Raw genomic sequence first — 7,124 nt, 5'->3', positions numbered from 1 at the left:
GTGAGATCACAGTAATGCAGGTGAGGACGGGACGGGTGCCCTTGGTTGCCTAGTTGGATCCATAGGAGGATTATGAGACAGTGGGCCCCCGGGGGGCCGACATGGAAAAGGCCCCCGGGGGGCCGACATGGAAAAGGCCCCCCCAGCTATCTTACCTGTAGGAGGGAGACGCACAGACTTTGTGACGCTTCTGCTTTGTTCGTGTTTTGACTCTCTTTGTAGTCGCCTTCCATCCTTTCCTGATTTTGCGTCTTTTTTTCCGTTGTTTTGTGTTCCTCAGGTCATTTTGGTGTCTTTGACTTCATTTTGTGTGGGTTTCTGGTTCTTCGTGGCCCCTTTTCATCTCTTGTAGGTTGCTACTTGTCTCTTCGAGTGACATTATGCAGGTGAGCCTTTGGGCCTGTCACCCGGTAGGTCCGTTCATTATCCCCCCCCCCCCCCCCCCCCGGCCCACTCATTGCTGTCATGGCAACAGAGACGAGAGGCCACAGCTGGCGCTTCGTCTCTGTCGGCCCCGGCAACCTGCAGTAGCCGTCAGCTGCCGGGCCGTCTGCTTGGTAGATGTCAACAGCGTTGAGTCAGCAGAGGGATGATTGGAGTGTAGGGTTGACTTTTTCTGTTTCGCCTCCCTTCATCCCCTCTCACCTCACCTCTTCCTCTTTCCTACCTCCTCGCTCAGGTGAGGAAGCACATCACAGACCTGTACGAGGACCTGAGGGATGGACACAACCTCATCTCCTTGCTGGAGGTCCTCTCTGGAGTCACCCTGGTATGGATTGTTATCTGTCTTACACACACACACACACACACACCGGCACAGACGCTCTGTAATATCTTCCGTCTCGCACCCTGTTGTCCCCGGTTCGAGGCATCACAGTCCTGAGAATGTTCCATACGCTCTGTAAACATCCCACTGGAGCTGCAGAGGCAGTGGACACGTTTCCAGGTGCTCCAGGCTGAGAGAGTTGAGCTAACGCAGCGGTGGCCTGTCTCTGCTGGGCGTGGTGATGTAAGAGCCTTAAGTCCTAATGCTGACAGACAGACGGGCCGCAGGGTGACGCAGGCCGGTTTAGAGGCGGACGGGCAGACTAACGGAGTCCGACTGCTTACTCTGGTCTGCTTATGTACACACACAATCGCACACATCCTTCCTCATGAACAATGAGTGAGTGAGTTAAAGCGACTTACTTTTTACAGTCATGGTACTTTTATCCCTTTCGTTCATTTGCTCCTCCCCTCTTTCATTTTGTCCTCTTTATGTCACTACATGTCCTCTTCCTCTTCCGTCTCTTTCTGTCTCCCTTTTCCTCCCCCTCTGTTACCATAGCAACAGAAGAGCGGTCCTTCATTGAAAAGGGCATACACCTCGCGGGCCCCCCCTCTCATCTTGCTTGGAGGGGAGGATGAGCAGGAGGAGGAAGGAGCTCAGGGAGTACGTTGGAATGAAACCCTCTCCCTATCCACCCCTCACTTCTGACCTCTGACCTTTCAGCTTCAATATGTCAATATGTTACTTATTCAGGCTGTAATATTATACTGAGAGATGCTCCCTCCTTCATGAGGATGAAACACATTTCAGTATGACACCATCACTGGTTAGTTGTAAATTCATAAATAGTTTTTATAGAGGATATTGAAAGTTCAGGATTTCAAACATTTTTCTAAAATATGAAAAAATATTATAAAGAAGTTCATTTTCAGCTCACTTATTGTAAACAAATCCTGCACTTAGTAATGTACAGCATAGAAAACACATACTCCTCTCGTCTCCTCTCCTCCTCTCCTCCTCTCCTCTCTTACTCTCCTCCTCTCCTCTTGTCCCCTCTCATCTCCTCTCGTCTCCTCTCCTCCTCTCCTCTATTATTCTCCTCCTCTCCTCTTGTCTCCTCTCTTACACTCCTCCTCTCCTCTTGTCTCCTCTCCTCTCTTACTCTCCTCCTCTCCTCTCCTCTTACTCTCCGCTTCTTCTCTCCTCTGCCCTCCATTATTTCAGTCTTGCTGAAGTGATGACTAATCCTGAGTGTACCTTGTTGTTATTAGCACAGTGTGAACTCACATCTGCGTCCTGCAATCTCTCGCACTTTTGTGCGATGCTGTGTGTGTGTGTGTGTGTTTGGTTTTCGTTCTCTTTCTCTTAAACTATATCTTTCCTCCCTCTCAACCGTAACATGGACGTCTGTTTGTGAAACTGTGCTGAATACAGATTCTTTCATTCTAAACCAGCATGGTTTGGGTGAAGGGTGCTTGTGAGTTTGGGCATGTCTTTAACAGCGCCTGTTGAAGACAGCGCCCCCCAGAGGACCATCTTGTGTCAATACAACCGCGCTGACTTCTTACTTCATGGATTGTGTGGATTGAATTCAGCTTTATTTGCACTCACGGCTGCCTCCTGCTTCTGCGTCACTAAAAACAACATGGGGTTTAAAAGCATTTGTTGACTTTCCTCATTATTTCTCTCCTCCGTCTTTTCTTCCAGCCCAGAGAAAAGGGACGCATGAGGTTTCATCGACTGCAGAATGTCCAAATAGCGCTGGACTTCCTCAAACAGAGACAGGTACGCACACTAACAGACAGACAAACATCGGAAAACCTTTCTGTCCACTGGTCTGAAAGAAGATGTGTTATGGAAGCAAAATAGTCCCAAATCGCAAAATGTATCCGTGCATGAATAACTGCTTCAGGAAAATAACTATCATTAGGTCTGAAGTATGTGAACGGTATGCATAAACAACTTGTATGTAGTTTAAAGTTGCATCTGTCATTGTTCCGTCTCTGGCGGTCATGAATGGATCTGTTTCTCACTTAACACTTCGTTAACTCGTTCTCTCACTCAAAGCACCTCTTCCTCCATGACTCTCGTGTCCCCATCTTTCTTACACTGCATCTGTCGTTCCCTGGAGGCAGCCGCGGTGGAGGACTGACCTGTTTTCGTCCTCTAAATCCTTTCTGAGTTTCACTGCAGGTCTAACTATACGGCCCGCTTGGTTTAGCCGGAGCCGTGAGATTTAACAAGGTCCCTCACACATAATGGGCGTGATCGGTGGAACAGAGATCATTTTTCATCCCGTAACATGCAGAACATGAAGACTAGTTATGCGTTTTCTTGTCATTGGTTGTGATTAAAAGTTACTTTATGAATAAATGATTGGCTTGTATTACAGCACATCTTATTCTTCGGTACTTCGGTAGGAAACTAAATGAAAAGAAATTGTCTTTTCCCGTTTTCAGGTCAAACTTGTGAACATTAGGAACGATGACATCACCGACGGGAACCCCAAACTGACGCTCGGTCTCATCTGGACCATCATCCTTCACTTCCAGGTCTGTGCACTTCCTCATGCTGTTCTGGAGCTTCTGCCTCTGTGTTTAAGGGTTATTTCTGTCCAACCAACATGAACGTAACTTCTTGAATTTGCAAAGCTTGATGGGCAGCTCCAGGCTCTTATGTCCCGCTCTTGATGACATAATACCTGTAATTATTATTTAATCTGCCGCTGACTGCATTCGGACATCACACTAGCCTAACTGCTGACTGAATAACCAGCACTTCCATGGTTTTGGACTCTGTTTGGCGAACCAACGCAACTCAGCCGCTGCTACGCGGAAAGACTTTCGAGTTTAATTTGAGTTTTTGGCAAGATTGTACGACATCTCCTTCACGACGACTTTGAGCCGGTTGCTTCTTGTTTCTGAGTTTGAACAAAGTGCAAGTGTAAGTGCAATTACACACACACCTTTCTAGTTATTATGTAACAACTGAGTCACGGCCCACATCACTGCTGCTCTGCTTCCATCTGGATTTTAACCAACGCAAATTGCTCCACCTGTGGACTTTATTCCCGTGTTGTGTTGTTACTCAGCATGTCTGTCCAGCTGTTGGGATTGGATTTATTGTCACTGCCAGGATGAGCTTAGCTCTGTGTGTGTTTGTGTGTGTAAACCAGTGTTTACTGGCGCAACACAAGAAGTTGCTTTTTGCACCTCAAAGTGGAAATCAGAACAAACGGTGTGTATGTTAGAATTCGTCTGTAGTCTCTGAGCGTGTTTCCTTCACTCAGCCTGTGCAGAATAGACAGTCTGACTGAGAACAGAGACTCTGAAGTCTCCTAAAGGAAACAACATGGTGGTTAGCTGACAGTGTGTGTACTTATGTACTTATACTTGTTCTTATGTGCTACTGTCGTTGGATTGACACACGTTATTGTGTGTGTTTTATAAGTGTTTTAAGTGTGTACAAAGTGACTCTGTGCTCGGAGGCATATCTGTGATTTAATCATGTTTTCTAAAGCGTCACACAAAACACTGTTTTTCCTCTTTCTATTAGTTGCTCTTAGCATATACAGATTGTTTTTTAGTGCTTTTGTGATTTAAAAAAAACATTTTGTATTTTCTGCAATTATACGATGACAGCTCGTCATGGTTCAAGTGAAAATACGGAATGTCAGAACAGGAGTCACAAAGTGCTTCACAGTCAACGACAAAAGCAAAAACAGTTCTCAGATGATTTCAGAAAAAACAACATTGCAGCTAAAAAGGATTTTTCAGCAATAAGTTGTAAATGAAGAGACATGTCTGCATTGTTGTCTTTAGATCGGTGTCCCCGCATCCATGTAGCCTGCAGACGGGCCGTCATTACAGCGGGACCCAGTCATGCATGACAGGCAAAAAACATTCTCAGCATCTAATAAACATATTTTTATTTTGTATTGCTGAAACATATCCGAGAGGTCCATGTACCAGCTGTAGTTGCTGTGGTTGACCACTAGATTGTGCTGCAATGTGACCCGTAGCAAGGTGACACTGCCAGCTGGTTACCGTGGAAACAGTAGTGCGTGACACCCCGGAAACCGTTTCACTGGCCATGACTCAGCAGAGAGAGAGGGAGGGGGGGGGGGAGATGATGCAGGATGAGGGGGAGCAGAGGACTAACCCAAATTGATGGACCGGACCGGACCGGGCTGGGAGAGATGGAAATACATAAACATAGAGGTGGAAAGATGGAATTGTCCTGCAAACGGCAAATAATCAGAGTTTCTAGAGTTCTTGAGACGACGACAGTTTCATATTAAGAGCTGCAGTGAGAGACTCAAAGTAATAAGAGTAATATTGAAATGTACATGTTTGTACTGTATATATTGAACACCATCAGTCCAATCACAGCTCAAACCCGCAGAAAGAGAATCCTTAAGCCACTGCAGAGTCGTCATGAGACAGATATTCACTGTTACACAAGATATGTGACCCACATAGAGAAATCTTCAATATCCACATTATTCCTACCGGCCGCTTTGGACTGATGATGATGGAGTCGTTCCTGGAAACAAGCCTCCAGCTCTTTGTGACCAGAACGCGTTTGTGCAAACGAGTGACTCAGCACATCACTTGACGATAGGAAGGCTCTCAGTGAGCTTTTGGACAAATAACTGTTGTTGGTCATTATTCCACTGGCACATGAAGTCACAGACGAGGTGTCATCTCCGGCTTACCTCACTCTGTCAGCTGGCCCAGACAACCTGCTTAGTCGGCAATCCTGCTCAAACAGCGTCGCTCTCCGAGGTTTTTAATAACATCTTCTCTGTGTATGTTCTGCAAATGTCCATCAGCCAACAGCTCATTTCTGCAACACTGCAGAAATGTTGCCCGCTGAAGCACGCAGACAAGCTTTCTGTAGCGTCTTTGAAAAGAGTCCCAGTTGACAACAGTAAGGTGTTTTGATGAATACCATTCATACGTTCACATGTTCATCATCATTGCGAATCGAACCCTGGCGATATTGATCCCACTACTCTCCATTTACACTTGACTGTAGTAACTCGGTGAAGCCACTAGGTGACACCAGTTACTCGGTGTTAAAGACTCGTCCCTATCCATGGGCCCTCCTCCTGTTGCACTGTCTGCCTGTGATTGGCTCAGCCAGCTGTACGTCACTGCTTATTTCTGGACAGTTAATATTCTGAGTTGTTTCATCAGCGTCTCTCTGACTTGCTTCCAGGCAGAATCAGCAGGTTACTTTATCAGTGTAGTTCCTTGGCACTGATTTAGGCCTGTGCTGCATCCATTGATTGCAGACTGTGCCGGTTAAAACTGACTTCACTGTAGACTTGTGTGGACGCCCGACATCGAGCACGCCGTCAGGAGCACAAGTAAAAAACGGCACGACTGAAAAAACAAAAGCCATGCCCAGATGTTTATCTTTTCATACAAACCTCTTTTGTCTTCTCAATGTTTGTTCGTTCATTTTACCGAGCTAACAATCAGTCATGAGGTTTCTCAGCAACACAGACTGCATTCAATGACTTTATTGTCAGTTCAGTTTATTGTCACTTGTTTAATCTCGTTCAGTGATATGAATGACTTCGAGGTCAATGCTTTGGGGAGCGTGGCATACTATTTTGTGTTACCTGGACACAGCAGTGGAGCTGTGAAGTGCTTGCAGAGCCAGAACTCCCGACACACATCGGTGAATGTACGGAAGCCCAAGAGGCAAATGAGAAAAACAATATTCTGGTGATCAATTGTCCAAGTCAGATCTTAACTGTTCTGTCTCCTGTGTTTATGACTTAAGAACAGGTGAAAAAGATTTTGCCAGGAAAATCTTTCTAAGTTCCTTAAATTAGAACTCACTTGGAAGAATACATGATTCTTTTAGTCCTGTTTAGAACATCGGGTAGTGGTGCTCTTCAGCCTTTTGTGGCCGACCTGAGTACTACAACATCTAACACTTCAAAATGATCCCGCCAAAAATACATTCACCTGCCAAAACGTGGATAATTCTGGCAAAACTTAACAATTTAGGCCAGAAGAACAAGAATTGTTTTTCTCACATCCCTTTCAGGCTCCCGTAGTCGTGGGCTAATACATGATGTCATCTTTTGTTTTTAGCAGTGATCTTAACAATTATTCAAATTTTCTTTTCCAAAACGCTTTGGAATATAATAACATAAAGGCTCGGCATCTTACAGCTCCTCGGATGGAATATAAACTTATTATAATTAAAATGTAAAGATCAATCGCTGTGCTTCAGAGCACATTGCTGTAGAAAGAGCTGCTAGATATTTGATCAAAAGAGCTTCTGAAAGTATGTCATGCAGCGGTTGTGCTGGGTTCAGACGGCGGCTGCAGTC

The sequence above is a fragment of the Melanostigma gelatinosum genome (assembly GCF_949748355.1).
Source record: "Melanostigma gelatinosum genome assembly, chromosome: 17".
NCBI classification, from domain to species: Eukaryota; Metazoa; Chordata; class Actinopteri; order Perciformes; family Zoarcidae; genus Melanostigma; species Melanostigma gelatinosum.
This window is presented reverse-complemented; position numbering follows the sequence as displayed.